General features: G+C 43.5%; 1 long non-coding RNA gene across 1 annotated transcript; it reads left to right on the top strand.

Annotated features, from left to right (window-relative positions):
* Positions 1–5,691: 5,691 nt before the first annotated feature.
* On the top strand, positions 5,692–18,981 carry LOC116989103. The gene is made up of 3 exons (XR_004416129.1): positions 5,692–5,833; positions 7,427–7,521; positions 18,793–18,981. It is a non-coding gene; the product is annotated as an uncharacterized LOC116989103 (long non-coding RNA).
* Positions 18,982–20,566: the final 1,585 nt, after the last annotated feature.

Genomic DNA, 20,566 nt, shown 5'->3' with positions numbered 1-20,566 from the left:
ATTCAGAATAAAGGAGACTTGGAAGCCTTGGGCAAATTGAATTGTTACAGTCTTTATTTTAATTTTTTATTTTTACGGAAAGAACAATGCACGGTTTAAGTTTTTTTTTTTAAGGCGACTGACTGCCTACCCTGAGTAATTACTCACGGCACGTGCCTGGCTACAGGAGAGGTTGATTGGTCTGACAACATAAACACATCATCAATAAGATGAATTGGAGAACTGGATAAAAGTAAGTTACATGGGGATGTGAAGTTATATCCAGGTTAATTGATGATAGTCAGTATAGTACCTTCTAAAATAAACACGACTTTATACAAAGCAGAATTCAAAACATCAATGAAATATAACAGCCTGAAGAAGGGTCTCGACCCAAAACATCACCCATTACTTCTCTCCAGAGATGCTGCCTCACCCGCTGAGTTACACCAGCATTTTGTGTCTATTTTTGGTAGTTCCTCATTATTGCAGACGACATTTAGGGTCAGAACCCTTCTTTAAGACAGGCTTCCGACTCAAAACATTGCCTGTCCATTTCCCTCCACAGATGCTGCCTATTCCTCCATTATTTGCTCATAATTCCAGCATTGCATTGTATCTCCAATGAAATAATTGTTAGCTGTAAACAAACCTCGGTCTCTAAAGCCCAATATATCCAGTACCTTGCGGCTTAAGTGAATGAACATGCTTACAATATTACCGTGACCATATTCAGTCATATCAAGTGCTTCAGCACTCGATCAAACATTTAATCTGCTAATAAATCCACAATTATTTGTAACGAAAACGCTTCGATGTTCCCTTCATGAGTTGCTTTTAAATCAATAATGGGCATTGGATTGGGTAGGGAAGGTCAGAGATGAGTCACATAATTTACATAAACTGATATCAACAACAACTTTCATTTACATAGACTTTCAAAGCAGCAAAGCAACCCCAGGCATCCCTCAGAGTATTAATTATTCCAAAGCCAAGGAAACACAATAGATGGCCATAACCATGGACACAGTTGTTTAAGTGTCTTATAGGTAGAAAGGAAGATATTGAAGTTTAGCAAGTCTTGTCTTCCACGCCTGAGCAAGTGCATCAATTACCAAGCAACTAAAGCTGGGAATGATCAGGACAAATGTTTTGAAAGATTAAGGGAGAGGCACTTTGAGGCATGTAAAATCAAGACTGTGGAGATTTGAGAACAAAAATTAGATTTTTTGGTGACAATGGGTGAAAGAAGGTGCATTGTGCAAGCTTTGAATGATGTCAAGTTAACAGAAGGTAGAACAGACTCACCTAATGTGTGCTAAACTAGTCCAGTACAGAATTGACAAAGACATGGATGAGGCCTTCATTAGAGATAAGCTATATAGAGCCAACAATGGTAAATGTTATGGAGATGAAGATAGTTGTGTAGTAACAGGGTGGACATGTACATGGGTAGAACAGGTATATGGACCAAGCACGGGCAAGTGGAATTAACTTGGCTGGGGCATCTTGGTTGGCATGGACGATTTGGGCCAAAGGGTCTGTTTCCGTGCTACATGACTCTAGTAGGTCTGAAGACTTGAGGGAATAAGAATGATGACATAATGTATAAGGATTTATCTATCAACTAAAGAAGCACATTTCAATCAGGAATTAAATAAGAATTTAATTCAAGCAGAACTCCAAAGGATTGGAACAAAATAGGGAGAATCCTGACCAAAGAACAATGGTGCAGCAATAAAGTTGGCAAAACATGCTTGCAACAATGACCACAGCAGTGCCAAGAACAATTATCAATGGTAAAAATCAAAGTGCGAGAGGAACTTAGCAGGTTAGAAAGGATCCGTGAAGAGAATAGGCAAGCGACGTTTTGGGTCAGGACGCTTTGTCAGACTTGTGGAGTAGAGCGGAGAGAGCTGGTAGAGAGCGAGGAGAAAAGGCGGAACAAGGGCTGGTAAGTGATAGGTGGATCTGTAGAGGGGATTCCACTGTCATTTGATTGCTCCAGCCCCACGCCTTCCACACACTTTCCACCAGCTTTATTCCCTTTCCTCCATCTATCTGAAGAAGGGTCCCGACCCAAAATGTCATCTGTCCACTCCCTCCAGAATGAAGCTTGATGCCACCATCACAAAGCCTCTGTGGGGGAGGAACATAGGTCTTGGATCCCTCCCCTGCTGGACATTGAAGGGCTGAATCCAATGAAGACACCCATTAAATATGGGAAGAAACATCACCACAGTGGCCACATGAGTGGCTATGGTGCTTTGTAAAAATAAGAGGTAATAATAGGTACTAGTGGCAGCATAATGGCACAGCTGGAGAGCCGCTGCCTCACAAGACAGACAGTGAGCAGCATGTGGCCTAACAGTAGAGTTGCAGCCTGAATGCACCAAAGATCCGGGTTCGATCCTGACCATGGGCACTGTCTGTACAGAGTTTATAACTCTCCACAGCATTTCTGGGAGCGCTGGTTCCCTCCCACACCCCAAAGACGTACAGGTTTGTAGGCTAATTGACTTTCCCACCATCAAAGGGATTTACAAGAGTCACTGCCTCAAAAAGGCAGCCAGCATCGACAGAGAGGTTAATTGGCTTCAGCAAGTTGTCAATTGTCCCCAGTGAGTGTAGGTTAGTTTACAGGGCGATCGCTGGTAGGTGCAGACTCACCGAAAGGTCTGTTTCCGCGCTGTATCCCCAAAGTCCAAAGACGCAGATCTAATCCTGACCTCAAGTACCAGCCATGTGGCGTTCATACATTCTCCCTGTGATCACGTGGGTTTCCTTCAGTTTCCTCCCACATCATGCAGGTTTGAGGGTAAACTGGCCTCTGTAAAATGCCCCTAGTGTGTAGGGAGTGGATGTGAAAGTAGAATAACATAGAACTAGTGTGAAAGCGTGATCGGTGGTCAGCATGGACTCAGTGGGCTGAAGAGCCTATTTCAATGCTGTGTCTTTCAATCAATCAATAGGCATAACACCAGCAATATTGAATAATAGAATAAGATTGCTTTGGATTTTGATTTTGCATAATTCTTTTACATTTATATATTTTATCGTGAAAAAATGTTTATGTAGGTAGGAAGATTTTCTGTGAAAAGATGCTGCATGACCTATCATTCCAGCATCTGCACTTCCTTGTGTCTCTATTATCAATAAACACACTGAGCCATCCATGCCTCTCTAGAAAATGCACCTTCCTCTCCCCCCCCCCCCCCCCCCCCACATCTTATTCCTGTGCTCATGTCATAGGAGCAGAATTAGGCCCATCAAATCTACTCCACCATTTAATTATGGCTGACGTTGGTTTGCTGGAAGATCCACAGCAGCCTGGGGCTCGCCTGGAACGGGTACCGCTCACGAGCTAGAGCGTGGACTGGACTTTGAAAATGGTGCCAAAACAATTGCGCCTCTTGCATGCGGGATCAGTAGACTATTTCTGTACAATTTGCTAACCAGAGATGTGCTTAGGTATGGCAATACATTACTGGACTGTTTGTAAGAATAGAATGTGTGTGTGCACAAATGCACAGCGACGTGACGATAAAGCACATTATTACCACTCCTCGTCTACCTGTGACATCACTTTCAGGGAAATATGTTCCAGCACTCCTAGATCCCTCTACTCCACGACACTCCCTCTCCACCCGTGACTACATTCAGGAACAAAACACCTGCACTCCTGGATCCCTCTGCTCTCCAAAACTCCCAATCTACTTGTGATCCCACTTTCAGGGAACTATGCACCTGCATTCCTGGATCCCTCTGCTCAACAACACTGCCTAGAGCCCTACCATTCACTGTGTAGGTCCTGCCCCTGTTGGACTTTCCAAAATGCAACACATCACATTTCTCTGTATTAACTCCATCAACCATTTCACAGCCCACCTGGCCAACCGATCAAGATCCCGCTGCAATTTTTGACAACCATCTTCACTATCTGCAAAACCACCAACTTTAGTATCATCTGCAAACTTGACCCCACCCAAATCACACCAGCTTCTCGTTCTCACCTAGCAAACAGCTAACAAGGTTTCCTTTATCATCATCACTTTTTTGCATATAATTCATGAATTTGTTCTATAGCTCTCTCTCTCTACATCATCGTCTATATCTCTCGTTTCCCTTTCCCATGACTTTCAGTCTGAGGAAGGTTCTCGACCCAAAACAACATTTCTTCTCTCCATATATGCTGCCTGCCCTGCTGAGTTACTCCAGCTTTTTGTGTCCAACTTGCAAACAATGCCTTGTAGACTCTCATCCAAACCATTGATATAGATGACAAACAGTAACATCGTTTGGGCCACCTAATACATTGGATAGGAAGGAACTGCAGAAATGCTGGTTTAAACTGAAGATAAGACACAAAATGCTGGAGTAACTCAGCGGGACAGGCACCATCTCTGGAGAGAAGTAATGGGTGATGTTTCGGGTGGAGACCCTTCTTCCGACCCCGAGAAGGTCTGAAGAAGTGTCTCAACCCGAAACGTCACCCATTCCTTCTCTCCAGAGATGCTGCCCGTCATGCTGAGTTACTCCAGCATTTTGTGTCTATCTTCTCTTAGTACATTTCCTCTGTATTGTATTAAAATTAAATGGCCAAGATGCAATTTTACACCCCCTGGCTGCAGTGAATCAGAGTCCATTTGGCCCATCCGGAGGCTGCAGTGCATCGCTCGATCAGCCAAGAAGGTTAATAGACAATAGGTGCAGGAGTAGGCCATTCGGCCCTTCGAGCCAGCACCGCCATTCAATGTGATCATGGCTGATCATCCACAATCAGTACCCCGTTCCTGCCTTCTCCCCATATCCCCAGACTCCGCTCTCTTTAAGAGCCCTATCGAGCTCTCTCTTGAGAAAGAACTGGCCTCCACCACCCTCTGAGGCAGAGAATTCCACAGACTCACAACTCTGTGTGAAAAAGTGTTTCCTCATCTCTGTTCTAAATGGCTTACCCCTTATTCTTGAACTGTAGCCCCTGGTTCTGGACTCCCCCAACATCGGGAACACGTTTCCTGCCTCTAGCGTGTCCAAACCCTTAATAATCTTATATGTTTCAATACGATCCCCTCTTATCCTTCTAAACTCCAGAGTGTACAAGCCCAGCTGCTCCATTCGAAGTTGTTGGCCTCAACCTTCCCATCGACAAACTGTACATTGCAAGAGCCAGGAAGCGAGCAGGTAAGATCCCTCTCACTCTGACGACAAACTCTTTGAAGCACTTCCCTCTTGGTGAATAAAAATGTATTCAATACACGTGGATCTCACACACACCGGGAGCCTGCCAGCGCCTTCCTCGCCTCCTGCTCTCCCCCCTCAGTGGAACCAGGAGCTCAACCCCGGGTCAGGGGGGGTTGAAAATTGGGCGCAAACACCGGCCGGCCGGTCGGGCAGCACGCATGCGCGCCGGGGCATTAGGGGGCGGGTGAGGGCAATGGAACCCGGGCTCGGGGAGAGATGACCGTTTGGTTTGAACTGCGTGAGGGTGAGCGCGCCCGCCACCCGCGCGGATCCACGTGACCCACCCTCCAAATATGGAGGCGCTCGACGTCACCGACCCGCCATATACGGAGGTGCTCGACGTCACTTAACTCCATATATGGAAGGGCGGGCGCGCGGCCGTCCAAATATGGAAGCGGGTGAAGCGCGTGCGCGGCACAGAGAGGGGAGGGAGGGGGTGAAGCGCGCGCGCGCGCGGGTGTAGTCGGGCGGCAGCAGCTGCAGCGGCGGCACTCACCGAGACACAAGGGCTGGAGGTGGTGCTTGGCGTCGGCGACCGCTGCACCGTCACCAAAGCCATCTAGAGAGCCCCGGACGCGGTCAGTCGCATCCTCGTCAGCAGTTCTCCGTGAATGTAAACTCTGTTTTTGAAGTGTGTTCCGCGGATCCCTCTCGCGGCGGTTCAAGTGGGAGTGAAGGCGACCAGCTGCAGCTACTACCCTCGGGCTGGGCTCCGCGCCGCACCCGCGCTCCAACGCGACTGACTCGCCGTCCGCCCCAACCCGGCGTTTCTAGCCCCGGGCGGCGCCACTGCGCACGCGCGGCGCGCCACCCTCGCCTTGTCAACAAACCTTTAACTCTTTGCAATCTTCACCTAACTCAACACAAGAGTGGTTTATGTCCCAGACAGAACAATGAAATTCTTACTTGCAGCACGTGTCAACAAACCATTGACTCTTTGCGATCTTCACTCTGCAACACTCCACAAGTAACTCAAGCCAAGAGTTTTATGTCCCAGACTGAACAATTAAATTCTCACTTGCAACCTCAAGATTCAAGTGTGTTTATTGTCATGTGTCCCTGATAGGACAATGAAATTCTTGCTTTGCTTCAGCACAACAGAACATAGTAGGCATGAATACAGAACAGATTAGCGTGTCCATATACCATTATATAAATATAAACACACATGAATAAATAAACTGATAAAGTGCAAATAAACAGATAATGGGCTATTAATGTTCAGAGTTTTGTCCGAGCCAAGTTTAATCGCCTGATGTCTGTGGGGAAGTAGATATTCCTGAACCTGGTCGTTGCAGTCTTCAGGCTCCAGTACCTTCTACCTGAAGGTAGCGGGGAGATGAGTGTGTGGCCAGGATGGTGTGGGTCCTTGATGATGCTGCCAACCTTTGAGGCAGCGACTGGATCCCCTAGATGGAAGGGAGGTCAGAGCCGATGATGGACTGGCAGTGTTTACTACTTTTTGTCGTCTTTTCCGTTCCAGGGCGCTCAAGTTGCCAAAACAAGCCACGATGCAACCGGTCAGCATGCTCTCTACCGTGCACCTGTAGAAGTTAGAGAGAGTCCTCCTTGACAAACCGACTCTTCGTAATCTTCTCAGGAAGTAGAGGCGCTGATGTGCTTTCTTAATAATTGCATCAGTGCTCTCGGACCAGGAAAGATCTTCAGAGATATGCACGCCCAGGAATTTGTAGCTCTTGACCCTTTCAACCATTGATTCGTTGATATAAACGGGACTATGGGTCCCCATCCTATTCCTTCCAGAGTCCACAATCAGTTCCTTGTATGCTGGTGTTGAGGGCCAGGTTATTGTGCTAGCACCATATGGACAGTCGCTCGATCTCTCTTCTATACTCGGACTCATCCCCATCAGTGATACGTCCCACAACAATGGTGTCGTCAGCGAACTTGATGATGAAGTTCGCACTATGACCGGCTAAGCAGTCATGAGTATAGAATGAGTAGAGCAGGGGGCTGAGCACACAGCCTTGAGGTGCTCCCATGCTGATTGTTTTCGACGCTGACACATTTCCACCAATACGAACAGACTGTGGTCTGTGAATGAGGAAGTCGAGGATCCAATTGCAGAGGGATGCGCAGAGACACAGTTTTATGAGTTTGGTAACCAGCTTGGAGGGGATGATTGTATTAAATGCCGAGCTGTAATCAATGAATAACAGCCTGATTTGAGTTTTTGTTGTTCAAGTGGTCCAGAGCAGAGTGGAGAGCCAGCGAGATCGCATTCACCGTTGATCTGTTCTGGCGGTGAGCAAACTGCAATGGGTCCAGGTTTTTGTCGAGGTAGGAGTTGCGCCATGATCAACCTCTCAAAGCACATCATCACCACAGACGTTAGTGCCACTGGTCAATAGTCATTGAGGCACGTCACCTTACACTTCTTGGGCACCGGTATAATTGATGCCCTTTTAAATCAGGTGGGAACCACAAACCTCAGAAGTGAGAGGTTGAAAATGTCTAAAAGCTCCAGCCAGTTGGTCCTTGTCAACAAACCATTAACTCTTTGCAATCTTCACTCTGCCACTTAGAAGCTGTCGGGACAGAAGAGGTGTTTACACTGGGCGGCGGACTGGCTTGTGATGCGAATAGGGCTGTTGAGCCAAAACCAAAAAGGCCTAAGGCAGGCAACGCCATTGTAGTGGGAGACTCCATTGTGAGAGGTATGGACAGGGGTTTCTGCGGCAACAGACGGGATGCGAGGATGGTGTGCTGCCTTCCTGGTGCCAGGATCCAGGATGTCACGGACAGAGTGCAGAAAATCCTCAAGGGCGAAGGTGAACATCCGTAAGTGGTAGTGCATGTCGGCACAAACGATGTCAGAAAGAAGGGGATGAATATTCTGCAGCCTGACTTTAGAGAGCTCGGAAAAATGCTGAAAAGCAGGACCTCCAGGGTTGTTATCTCCGGTTTGCTTCCAGTTCCTCGTGCTGGCGAGAGTAGGAACAGGGAGATACGGGACCTGAACGTGTGGCTGAGGAACTGGTGCACGGGGCAGGGATTTAGATTCTTAGATCACTGGGATCTGTTTTGGGGTAAGGGGGAACTGTACAAAAGGGACAGATTGCATCTTAACAGGTGTGGGACCAGCATTCTGGCAGGCAGGTTTGCCACTGCTACACGGGTGGTTTTAAACTGAATAAGGGGGGTGGGGTGTCGAATGGGCTAGTGGAGGATGGAGTTAAAGGGAAAGGGTTTCTTAAATGTGTGAGCGTAGAGACAGAGGGGTGTAAAATGAGGGTAGAATCAATAGGTAGCAAGGTGAAAAGTAAAAGTGGCAGGCCGGAAAATCCAGGGCAAAAATCAAAAAGGGCCACTTTTCAACAAAATTGTATAAGGGGTAAGAGTGTTGTAAAAACAAGCCTGAAGGCTTTGTGTCTCAATGCAAGGAGCATTCATAATAAGGTGGATGAGTTGAATGTGCAGATAGCTATTAATGACTATGATATAGTTGGGATCACAGAGACATGGCTCCAGGGTGACCAAGGCTGGGAGCTGAACATCCAGGGATATTCAATATTCAGGAGGGATAGAGAGAAAGGGAAAGGAGGTGGGGTAGCGTTGCTGATTAGAGAGGAGATTAACGCAATGGAAAGGAAGGACATTAGTTTGCAGGATGTGGAATCGGTATGGGTAGAGCTGCGAAACACTAAGGGGCAGAAAACGCTGGTGGGTGTTGTGTACAGGCCACCTAACAGTAGTAGTGAAGTTAGAGATGGTATCAAACAGGAAATTAGAAATGCGTGCGACAAAGGCAAAACCGTTATAATGGGTGACTTCAATCTACATATAGATTGGGTGAATCAAATTGGCAGGGGTGCTGAGGAAGAGGATTTTTTGGAATGTATGCGGGATAGTTATCTAAATCAACATGTAGAGGAACCAACGAGAGAGCAGGCTATTTTAGACTGGGTATTGAGTAATGAGGAAGGGTTAGTTAGCAGTCTTGTTGTACGTGCCCCCTTGGGCAAGAGTGACCATAATATGGTTGAGTTCTTCATTAGGATGGAGAGTGACATTGTTAATTCAGAAACAATGGTTCTGAACTTAAAGAAAGGTAACTTTGAGGGTATGAGACGTGAATTGGCCAAGATTGACTGGCAATTAATTCTAAAAGGGTTGACGGTGGATATGCAATGGAAGACATTTAAAGACTGCATGGATGAACTACAAAAATTGTTCATCCCAGTTTGGCAAAAGAATAAATCAGGGAAGGTAGTACATCCGTGGATAACAAGGGAAATCAGGGATAGTGTCAAAGCGATGGATGATGCGTACAAATTAGCCAGAAAAAGCAGCATACCGGAGGACTGGGAGAAATTCAGAGACCAGCAGAGGACAAAGGGCTTAATTAGGAAAGGAAAAATAGATTATGAAAGAAAACTGGCAGGGTTTGTTGACTGGTTTTTATAGATATGTGAAAAGAAAGAGATTAGTTAAAACAAATGTAGGTCCCTTGCAGTCAGAAACAGGCGAGTTGATCATGGGGAACAAGGATATGGCGGACCAATTGAATAACTACTTTGGTTCCGTCTTCACTAAGGAAGACATAAATAATCTGCCGGAAATAGCAGGGGACCGCGGGTCAAAGGAGTTGGAGGAATTGAGTGAAATCCAGGTTAGCCGGGAAGTGGTGTTGGGTAAATGGAATGGATTAAAGGCCGATAAATCCCCAGGGCCAGATAGGCTGCATCCCAGAGTACTTAAGGAAGTAGCTCCAGCAATAGTGGATGCATTAGTAATAATCTTTCAAAGCTCTTTAGATTCTGGAGTAGTTCCTGAGGATTGGCGGGTAGCAAACGTAACCCCACTTTTTAAGAAGGGAGGGAGAGAGAAAATGGGGAATTACAGACCAGTTAGTCTAACATCGGTAGTGGGGAAACTGCTAGAGTCAGTTATTAAAGATGGGATAGCAGCACATTTGGAAAGTGGTGAAATCATTGGACAAAGTCAGCATGGATTTACAAAAGGTAAATCATGTCTGACGAATCTTATAGAATTTTTCGAGGATGTAACTAGTAGCGTGGATAGGGGAGAACCAGTGGATGTGGTGTATCTGGACTTCCAGAAGGCTTTCGACAAGGTCCCACATAAGAGATTAGTTTACAAACTTAAAGCACACGGCATTGGGGGTTCAGTATTGATGTGGATAGAGGACTGGCTGGCAAACAGGAAGCAAAGAGTAGGAGTAGGGTCCTTTTCACAATGGCAGGCAGTGACTAGTGCGGTACCGCAAGGCTCAGTGCTGGGACCCCAGCTATTTACAATATATATTAATGATCTGGATGAGGGAATTGAAGGCAATATCTCCAAGTTTGCGGATGACACTAAGCTGGGGGGCAGTGTTAGCTGTGAGGAGGATGCTAGGAGACTGCAAGGTGACTTGGATAGGCTGGGTGAGTGGGCAAATGTTTGGCAGATGCAGTATAATGTGGATAAATGTGAGGTTATCCATTTTGGTGGCAAAAACAGGAAAGCAGACTATTATCTAAATGGTGGCCGACTAGGAAAAGGGGAGATGCAGCGAGACCTGGGTGTCATGGTACACCAGTCATTGAAAGTGGGCATGCAGGTGCAGCAGGCAGTGAAGAAAGCGAATGGTATGTTAGCTTTCATAGCAAAAGGATTTGAGTATAGGAGCAGGGAGGTTCTACTGCAGTTGTACAGGGTCTTGGTGAGACCACACCTGGAGTATTGCGTACAGTTTTGGTCTCCAAATCTGAGGAAGGACATTATTGCCATAGAGGGAGTGCAGAGAAGGTTCACCAGACTGATTCCTGGGATGTCAGGACTGTCTTATGAAGAAAGACTGGATAGACTTGGTTTATACTCTCTAGAATTTAGGAGATTGAGAGGGGATCTTATAGAAACTTACAAAATTCTTAAGGGGTTGGACAGGCTAGATGCAGGAAGATTGCTCCCGATGTTGGGGAAGTCCAGGACAAGGGGTCACAGCTTAAGGATAAGGGGGAAATCCTTTAAAACCGAGATGAGAAGAACTTTTTTCACACAGAGAGTGGTGAATCTCTGGAACTCCCTGCCACAGAGGGTAGTCGAGGCCAGTTCATTGGCTATATTTAAGAGGGAGTTAGATGTGGCCCTTGTGGCTAAGGGGATCAGAGGGTATGGAGAGAAGGCAGGTACGGGATACTGAGTTGGATGATCAGCCATGATCATATTGAATGGCGGTGCAGGCTCGAAGGGCCGAATGGCCTACTCCTGCACCTAATTTCTATGTTTCTATGTCTATATAACTAACTCAAGTGTAACCAACTCAAGACCAGAGTCTAGTCAAGAGTGGCTATGTCCCAGATAGAACAATGAAACTCTTACTTGCAACAGCACCCTTGTCAACAAACCATTACTTGCAGCTGATCACTCGCCTTGTCAACAGACCTTGAACTCTTTGCAATCTTCACTCTTCAACATTCCATGACTAACTCAAGACAAGAGTCAAGTGTATTTTATTGTCATGTGTCCCAGATAAAACAAAGAATTTCTCACTTGCAGCAGCCCAACAGAATGTGTAAACATAGTATACTGTAATCAATTTTATAAACAAGAAAATTCAGTGTGTGTATATATATACACATAAACATACATGCAAGAAGATAGACATAAAATGCTGGAGTAACTCAGTGGCAGCATCTCGCTGAGTTACTCCTGCATTTTGTGTCTATCTTTGGTGTAAACCAGCACCTGCAGTTCCATCCGGTAAACATAGTGCTCTGTAAACAATATAATAAATAAGAAAAAAAAGTTTAATGTGTGTGTGTATATATATATACACACAAATACACACATATGCATACATACTTTCCTTGTCTCCAGAGAGCTTTTGGTTTAATCCAGCATCTGCAGTTCTTTTATTTATATATATATATATACACATATATACATATATACATATATACATATACACATATACATACACACATATATATATATATATACATATATATACATACATATACATATGTGTATATACACGTACGCGCGCACGCACGCACACACACAAAACAGCAAAATCAATGCCCCAAATTCTATGTAGTTTAGAGCTTATTTGGAGGTTGTGTTTAATAGCCTGATGGCTATAGGGAAGAAACTGTTCCTCAATCTGGATGTTACAGTTTTCAGGCTCCTGTACCTTCTTCCCGATGGCAGGGTTGAGATGAGTGTGTGGCCAGGGTATGGGTACAGGTCTCTGATGATGCTGGCTGCCTTTTTGAGGCAGAGACTCCTGTAAATCCCTTAGATGGTGGGGAAGGTAGACAAAAATGCTGGAGAAACTCAGCGGGCGAGGCAGCATCTATGGAGCGAAGGAATAGGTGACGTTTCGGGTCGAGACCCTTCTTCAGACTGATGTAGGGGGTAGGGGGGGGGGGGGGGAGTCAGGAAGAAGAAAGGAAGAGGCGGAGACAGTGTAGGAGAGCTGGGAAGGAGGGAGAAAGCAAGGACTATCTGAAATTGGAGAAGTCAATGTTCATACCGCTGGGGTGTAAACTACCCAAGCGAAATATGAGCTGCTGCTCCTCCAATTTGCGGTGGGACTCACTCTGGCCATGGAGGAGGCCCAGGACAGAAAAGTCGGATTCGGAATGGGAGGGGGAGCCCGTGATGGACTGGTCACTTTTTGTAGTCTTCACTGCTGGGCATTCAAGTTGCTGAACCAGGCTGTGATGCAACCAGTCAACATGCTCTCTATTGTACACGTGTAGAACACAATCACACACACTCAAATGTGCCGTGCCATTACTGCAATAACCCAAATGGAAAAATAAAATCACATCCCTGCAAAAAGAAACCTTGTCTTGTGAATGGTGGCAATGCTTCAAATCACATTTGCACATTTTTAAAACACGCAATAAATATTTGTTTTGTGTTCAACATCAAATATCAAATCGTGGCACTGCCTTTGCAATATATTTTGAAGAGTTTATTTTTTTTTAAACTATATATATATATATATATATATATATATCAAGTTGTGGCAATTCTTTAGCAATATATTATGAAGACTTTAAAAAAAAAAACTATTTAAAAAATATATTCCAATAACTTTGCCACAATTTGATATTTGGAGCTGAGCACAAAAACATTATTGAATGATTTAAAAATGTGTAAATGTTATTATTAAATTATTCCACAACGTTTAAAATATATTTGAAATATATTAAAAAAATAATTTAATGTATTTGCAATATATTTTGAAAATGTAAAATATAATTTGAAAGTTTAAAAATATTTGCAATTTTGAAGTTTAAATAAATTTGTAATATACTTTGAAAATACATTAATATATTTGCAATATATTTTGAACATTTTAATTATAATTTGAAAAGTTTAAAAATATTTGCCATTTTGGTGATATATTTTGAAAAGACTAGCATATTTTGCAAATTTAAAATATATTTTGAATAGTTAAAAAAACATTTACAATATATTTTGAAAAGAGTTAAAACTATATATATATATATATAGTTTTAACTCTTTTCAAAATATATTGTAAATGTTTTTTTAACTATTCAAAATATATTTTAAATTTGCAAAATATGCTAGTCTTTTCAAAATATATATATATAGTTTTAACTCTTTTCAAAATATGCTAGTCTTTTCAAAATATATATATATAGTTTTAACTCTTTTCAAAATATATTGTAAATGTTTTTTTAACTATTCAAAATATATTTTAAATTTGCAAAATATGCTAGTCTTTTCAAAATATATCACCAAAATGGCAAATATTTTTAAACTTTTCAAATTATAATTAAAATGTTCAAAATATATTGCAAATATATTAATGTATTTTCAAAGTATATTACAAATATTTAAACTTCAAAATTGCAAATATTTTTAAACTTTCAAATTATATTTTACATTTTCAAAATATATTGCAAATACATTAAATTATTTTTTTTAATATATTTCAAATATATTTTAAACGTTGTGGAATAATTTAATAATAACATTTACACAATTAAAAATCATTCAATAATATTTTTGTGCTCAGGTCCAAATATCAAATTGTGGCAAAGTTATTGGAATATATTTTTTAAATAGTTTTTTTTTTTAAGTCTTCATAATATATTGCTAAAGAATTGCCACAACTTGATATTTAGCGCCGAGCACAAAGAAAATACTAATTGGATGTTTTAAAATATATGAACATAACTATTGTTCAAATGCATTATTAAATTCTTGCACATACAATTGATTGTAATTGGTGCTATGCTGTAGGCATTATAATTAATGTAGCATCCATGGACTAGTTTAATTTAGAGGTACAGCATGGATTCAGCTCACTGAGTCCATGCTGACCATCGATCACCTGTTCACACTAGTTCTATGTTATCCCACTTTCACATGCACTCCCTATATGCTAGGGGCAATTTACAAAGGCCAATTAACCTAGAAACCCCGCACATCTTTACGATGTGGGAGGAAATCAAAGCACCTGGAGAACAGACATCACTCAAGATTAGGATCGAACCGGGTCTCTGGTGCTGTGAGGCAGCAGGTCTACCCGCTGCGCCACCATGCCACACATCAAGTTAGGATAAAATGAAAAATCAGCTGAGGTTTCTGATGTTGATACAACTTCCTGTTGGAAAATAACATTGGTTGAAGATTGGTGTGGATTCAAACCTGAGGTTAAATAATTCGCTGAAGCTCACACACATAAATAACCACAGTGCCAAAAAAATAGACAGGTTATCAGGTGAAACTAGAATCTCAGCATCTATATTGGTGAACTATACCAAGATATTGCAGATGGTTCTTTGCTTCATCAACAAAGCAAAACCAATCTCAAGGTAAGGTGAAATAGTGAAGGCTATGTGAATTTAATGGTAACTAATGTTCTTGTTTGGTAAAGTTTCTGGAAAGGGACTTCTTTAAACTTTGCTTGAAATTGACGGTATCATCTGTTAAAGATGAAAAAAAGTAGCAGCAAGCAAAGAATGAAAGGAATAAAGAAGGACAGTAGTAACAGTGTATACACTACTCTGGTTTATAAACAAGCAACGTTTACAGAATTTAAAAAAAGAGTTGGGTGATTGTAAATCATTCTCAAAATATCAAAAAAAAATTTTTATATAGCAACTCATCAAGTTCTAAGAATGTCACAAACCACTTAACCATTCAATAAATCATTTAAGTGCTTTTGTTGTTATGTAGCAGACCCAGTGGCGAATGTTAACATCAGCCCCATAATGACCAAATGAGATGACTGACTAGTTATATTGTTTTTGGTGCTATTAGTTGAGAGAGGAATTTTGGCGTAGACACAGAGAACTCCCTGTACTTTTATATGCATCACACAACAGTGATCTCACTTCAGAAGTAATTTAATGGCTGTCATGCAATGTGAAACATATTCAGATCATAAAAGGATCTGGGAGATCCAAGTTATTTTCTTAATTTTTCTTTACCTGAATAATTCTCCGAGTACTTTTAAAATAGCAAAAGGCAGGACTGAAGATTGGTTTTGGCAGGAATAACACAAAACGGCAAGCTTTCTCTCCAGCTTTCACTCCAGCTTTCTCTAAATACTCTTCAAAACTCCAAGAGTCAAGAGTGTTTCATTATCAGACACAAGGAACTGTAGATGCTGGAATCTTGCAGGGAACTGAGTGACTCAGCGGGTCAAGCAGCATCTCAGGGACACGAGTAACAATTTACAATTTTTGCCAAAGCTAATTAACCTACAAACCTGTATATCTTTGAAGTGTTTGAGGAAACTGGAGCACCCAAGGAAAACCCACGCGGTCACAAGGAGAACATACAGACCACCCGTGGACAAGATCGAAACCGGGTCTCTGGTGCTCTCAAGCAGCAACTGTACCGCTGCACCACCGTGCCGCCCAAATTCTTGGACCGGTTGCTCCATTTTCCCCAGAGCATCTATCCTTGACGAGGCTCGGATGAGAGTGCTTGTTTCTGGTGTCAGGTAGGAACGGGTGGAGCACAGCAACTTCTGCAGCAGCTGAGTGGCTCAGGCAGCATTGATGCTGGAGGTTTTGGGCTGGTGAGGATGCTGGCAATGTTATGCCAATGCTGCCAATGGAGTTTCTGCAGAGGTAGTCTTGCTGCTACCACTCCAGTGATTTGTAGGGCCTGCTGTAAATGTCCTTACCTTGAGCCTGCAAGAGGTCAGAGACCACAGCCGCTCCAAATACCATCATTTATGTGATGGATCTGAGGTCTTTAGGTTGGATAGGCTGTGGCTCTTCTCATTCAACATTCTCCTGCCTTCTCCCGATAACCCCCGACACCCTTACTAATCAGGAATCTGTCAATCCATTGACTTGGCCTCCACAGCCGTCTGTAGCAAAGAATTCGCGGCACGGTGGCGCAGTGGGAGAGCTGCTGCCTCGCAGCCCCAGAGATCCGGGTTCGATCCTGACTGTCGCTGCTTGTCAGTACGGAGTTTGGGTGTTCTCCCCGTGACATGCGTAGGTTTTCTCAGAGATCTTCGGTTTCCTCGCACACTCCGAAGACGTACAGGTTTGTAGGTTAATGGGCTTGGTATAAATGTAAAAATTGTCCCGAGTGTGTATAGGGTAGGGTTAATATGCGGGGATTGCTGGTCGGTGGGCCGAAGGGGCTATTTCTGCGCTGTATCTAAATTAAACCAAACTACCCTCTGACTAAAGATATTCTTCTTCATCTCCTTTCAAAAGGTAAGTCCTTTTATTCTGAGGCTATTGCCTCTGGTCCTAGACTCTCCCACGAATTGAAACATCCTCTCCACATTCACTCTATCCAGACCTTTCACTTGAGATTAGTTCAATTAACATGGAGCAGAAATCAACTTCTCTTTCCCGATATGTATGCCCAAAGGCATAATAGTATCCTTGCCAACTAGCTCTCATTGATTTTTACATATATCTGTGTGTGATTGTGTTTACGGGTCTGTTAAGCTGCAGCAAATAAGAATTTCATTGTTCTGTTGTCCATTAAACACTCTCAACTCTTGAAGATCAGGAATATCATTTTACATTATATCAAGTTGCAATTTTGTAAAATAAATAATGGTGATGATATCATTAACATTATAAATAGTTTAATTAAGGGTGGGGAATCTATGGAATTCATTGCCACAGAAGGCTGTGGAGGCCATCAATGGATATTTTTAAGATGGAGATTGATAGATTCTTGATTAGTACAGGTGTCGGGGTTATGGGGAGAAGGCAGGAGAATAGGGTTGAGAGGGAACGATAGTGTAACGGATATAGCTTGGACCCAATAGCAGCACAGAATCAGGCAGGTATAATTAGTACTGAACTTTATTACGATACTGTAACACAGAGTAGTAACACAGGAATGGGTACACTGTACTCACACAGAGGCTCAGGATTGAGCGAGGGTTCCGAAGAGGGGCAGGCAGGAGACGTAGTCGGGGTAGCGGAAGGTCCGGTCACCAGGAGATCCAACACACGATGCAAACAAACCAACGAGGGACAGACGAAAGGAGAGTCGAAGCCAGGCAGGAAGTCAAGAAGTCGCTGGAGAGTCTTGCATGAATGCTGAGAACAATCTGGCACTGTGTGAACGGTGAGGAGAGTCTATATACCGGGTTAATTGGTGATCAGAGGCAACTGAGTGCAACAGGTGAGGAGAGTTGGGCTGATGAGAGGGGAGTGGCAGGCAGGCAGGTGAGGAGAAGGAGGGACCTGTGGAAAAGTACTGGGAGGTGAAGTGGATGAGAATGAGGAGAGGGCAGACTGTGACAGATAGTTTAGTTTCGAGATACAGTGCAGAAACAGGCCCTTTGGCCCACCGAGTCTGCAGCGACCAGCGATCACCCCACACACTGGCATGATCCAACACACTAGGAACAATTTACAATTTTCACCAGGCCAATTAGACTACAAACCTGTACGTCTTTGGAGTGTGGGAGGAAACCAGAGCACCCGGAGAAAACCCACGCACTCACATTGAGAATGTGCAAACTCCGTAGAGACAGCACCCGTAGTCAGGATTGAACCGGGGTCTCTGGCTCTGTGAGGCAGCAACTCCATCGTGCAGCAGTGATAGATCAGCCATAATTGAATGGCGGAATAGACTTGATGGGCCAAATGGCCTAATTGTGCTCCTACAACTTATGAACATAAATAATTAGATTTTATTATAATTTTTAATTAAAACAACATGGGTTTTTTTAAGCAATTCTGTGATAGCAGTCCTGATTTTGAGGAGCCTCCACTGAAATGTTTTGTGGACAAATACCTTACTGCTTTCTTTGAGTTATTTTTATACCACACATATCTGATTGAATACTGTTTTCTTCTTCTTGCGTATGCCGTGCAGAGCCTAAAGTTGTAAGTCAACTTGTTCTATTTGATCTATTTGTTTGTGCATGTCGGGTTGATTGCATTAGTAGAAACAGGGTGGACCACGTGAAGGTTGCAATCTCCCACCCTAATGAATACTGTAAGTACTTTGTGTTATGATTCTGAGAACTCATATCCTAAAGGCACGTGCGTTCCAGATGATCCTTTGTCCTCAGCTGTCATAACTTCCCCTCCATTGTTAAAAATCTTGTCTGTCTTCCAGATATGAAATCTCTGACTCAGGCATTATCTTTCAGTGCCAGATGGTGACTGAAATAAGACACGTACCCTGGGAGTAGACGCATGAAAACTTGGAATAAATATTCATTAACGTTTGATCTTAACTTTCATTCACAATCTTCTTCCTGCGTATATGGCGTGCACCGCCTAAAGTTGTAGGACATCTTGTTTTATTTGATCGTGCATGCCAGGTTGATTGCATTCGTCGAAACAGGTTGCAATCTCCCACCCCATTCCCAATCAAAACAGACATACCCCTTGGACCATATCTCAAACCAGGCTTTCAGCAAGAGTGTTAGGAATGTTTAACAGTCATATGTACCAGGAATAGAACAATGACATTGTTAATCGTTGCGGTTCTACAGGCATACTAATGCAACAACACAACAAATAAATAAATAAACAATAATCAATAATATCATGAACTGGATCAGCAGTACTATGTAAGCAGACCATGAGAGTGCAAACTGAAGTACCTGGTGCAACATAAACAAAGTCCATAGCAGATCATAGTTGCCGATAGAGAATTGTGGTGAGGGTGGTGCAACTGGTTGTTGGGGAGAGGCTGTTCTTGAACCCTATCGACCTCATTAATAGATAGTGCTGAACTACTATCATTGGTGGCCCTCATTGGTGACCCTCGGACTATCCTTGATCGGACTTTGCGGGCTTTACCTTGCACTAAACGTTATTCCTTTATCATGTATCTGTACACTGTAAATGGATCAATTGTAATCGTGTATTGTCTTTCCGCTGACTGGATAGCACGCAACAAAGGCTTTTCACTGTACCTCGGTACACGTGACAATTAACTAAACTAAATTGATCACGACGGTCACAGTTCTCAGCCTCCTTTCTCTTCTCCTCAAGGGTAGCAGCATGATTGGAATGTATAAGAAGGGTCTCGACCCGAAACGTCACTCATTCCTTCTCTCCAGAGATGCTGCCTGTCCCACTGAGTTCCTCCAGCTTTTTGTGTCTACAGTATCTTTGATTGGAATGTGGTTTGGTTCTTTGATGATCCAGGCTGTCGTTTTGCGGAAGACCCTTCGATGGTGGTGAGGTCAGTACCCGTGATAACCTGGGCAATGTTCACCACTTTCTGCAGCCTCCTTAGTTCAAGTTACTGAGCCATGCTGGGATGCAACCAGTCAGTCTGCCCCTCTACCTGTAGAGGTTTGATGGAATATTTTTGCCCAATTTCCCCAATCTTCTGATCAAGTAGAGGCATTGATGGGTTTTCTTGGTGATTGCATCAATGTGCTGGGCCTCGGACAGATCTCCAGAGATGTGCAAGCCCAGGAACACGAGGCTGTTGACTCTGCCGTCCCATCAATTAAAACATTCATGGGCAGCCATGGTGGTGCAGCGGTAGAGTTCCTGCCTTACAGCGCATGATACGCCAGAGACCCAAGTTCGATCCCAACTACGGGTGCTGTCGGTACGGAGATTGTACGTTCTCCTCGTGACCGCGTAGGTTTTCTTCCACACTCCAAAGACGTACAGGCATGTAGGTTAATTGGCTTGGTGTATGTGGAAATTGTCCCCAGTGTGTGTAGGATAATGTTAATGTGTGGGGATCGCTGGTCAGTGCGGACTCGGTGGGCCGAAGGGCCTGTTTCCGCTCTGTATCTCTAAGCTAGACTAAACTAATGAGTCCTCGGCTTTGGCTTTCTGAAGGCAACAATAATCTCCTTGTGTAGGAAGGAACTGCAGATGCTGCTTTACACCTAAGATAGACACGAAAAGCTGGAGTA

Source organism: Amblyraja radiata, chromosome 28 (genome assembly GCF_010909765.2).
Source record: "Amblyraja radiata isolate CabotCenter1 chromosome 28, sAmbRad1.1.pri, whole genome shotgun sequence".
Lineage (NCBI taxonomy): Eukaryota > Metazoa > Chordata > Chondrichthyes > Rajiformes > Rajidae > Amblyraja > Amblyraja radiata.
This window is presented reverse-complemented; position numbering and strand designations above follow the sequence as displayed.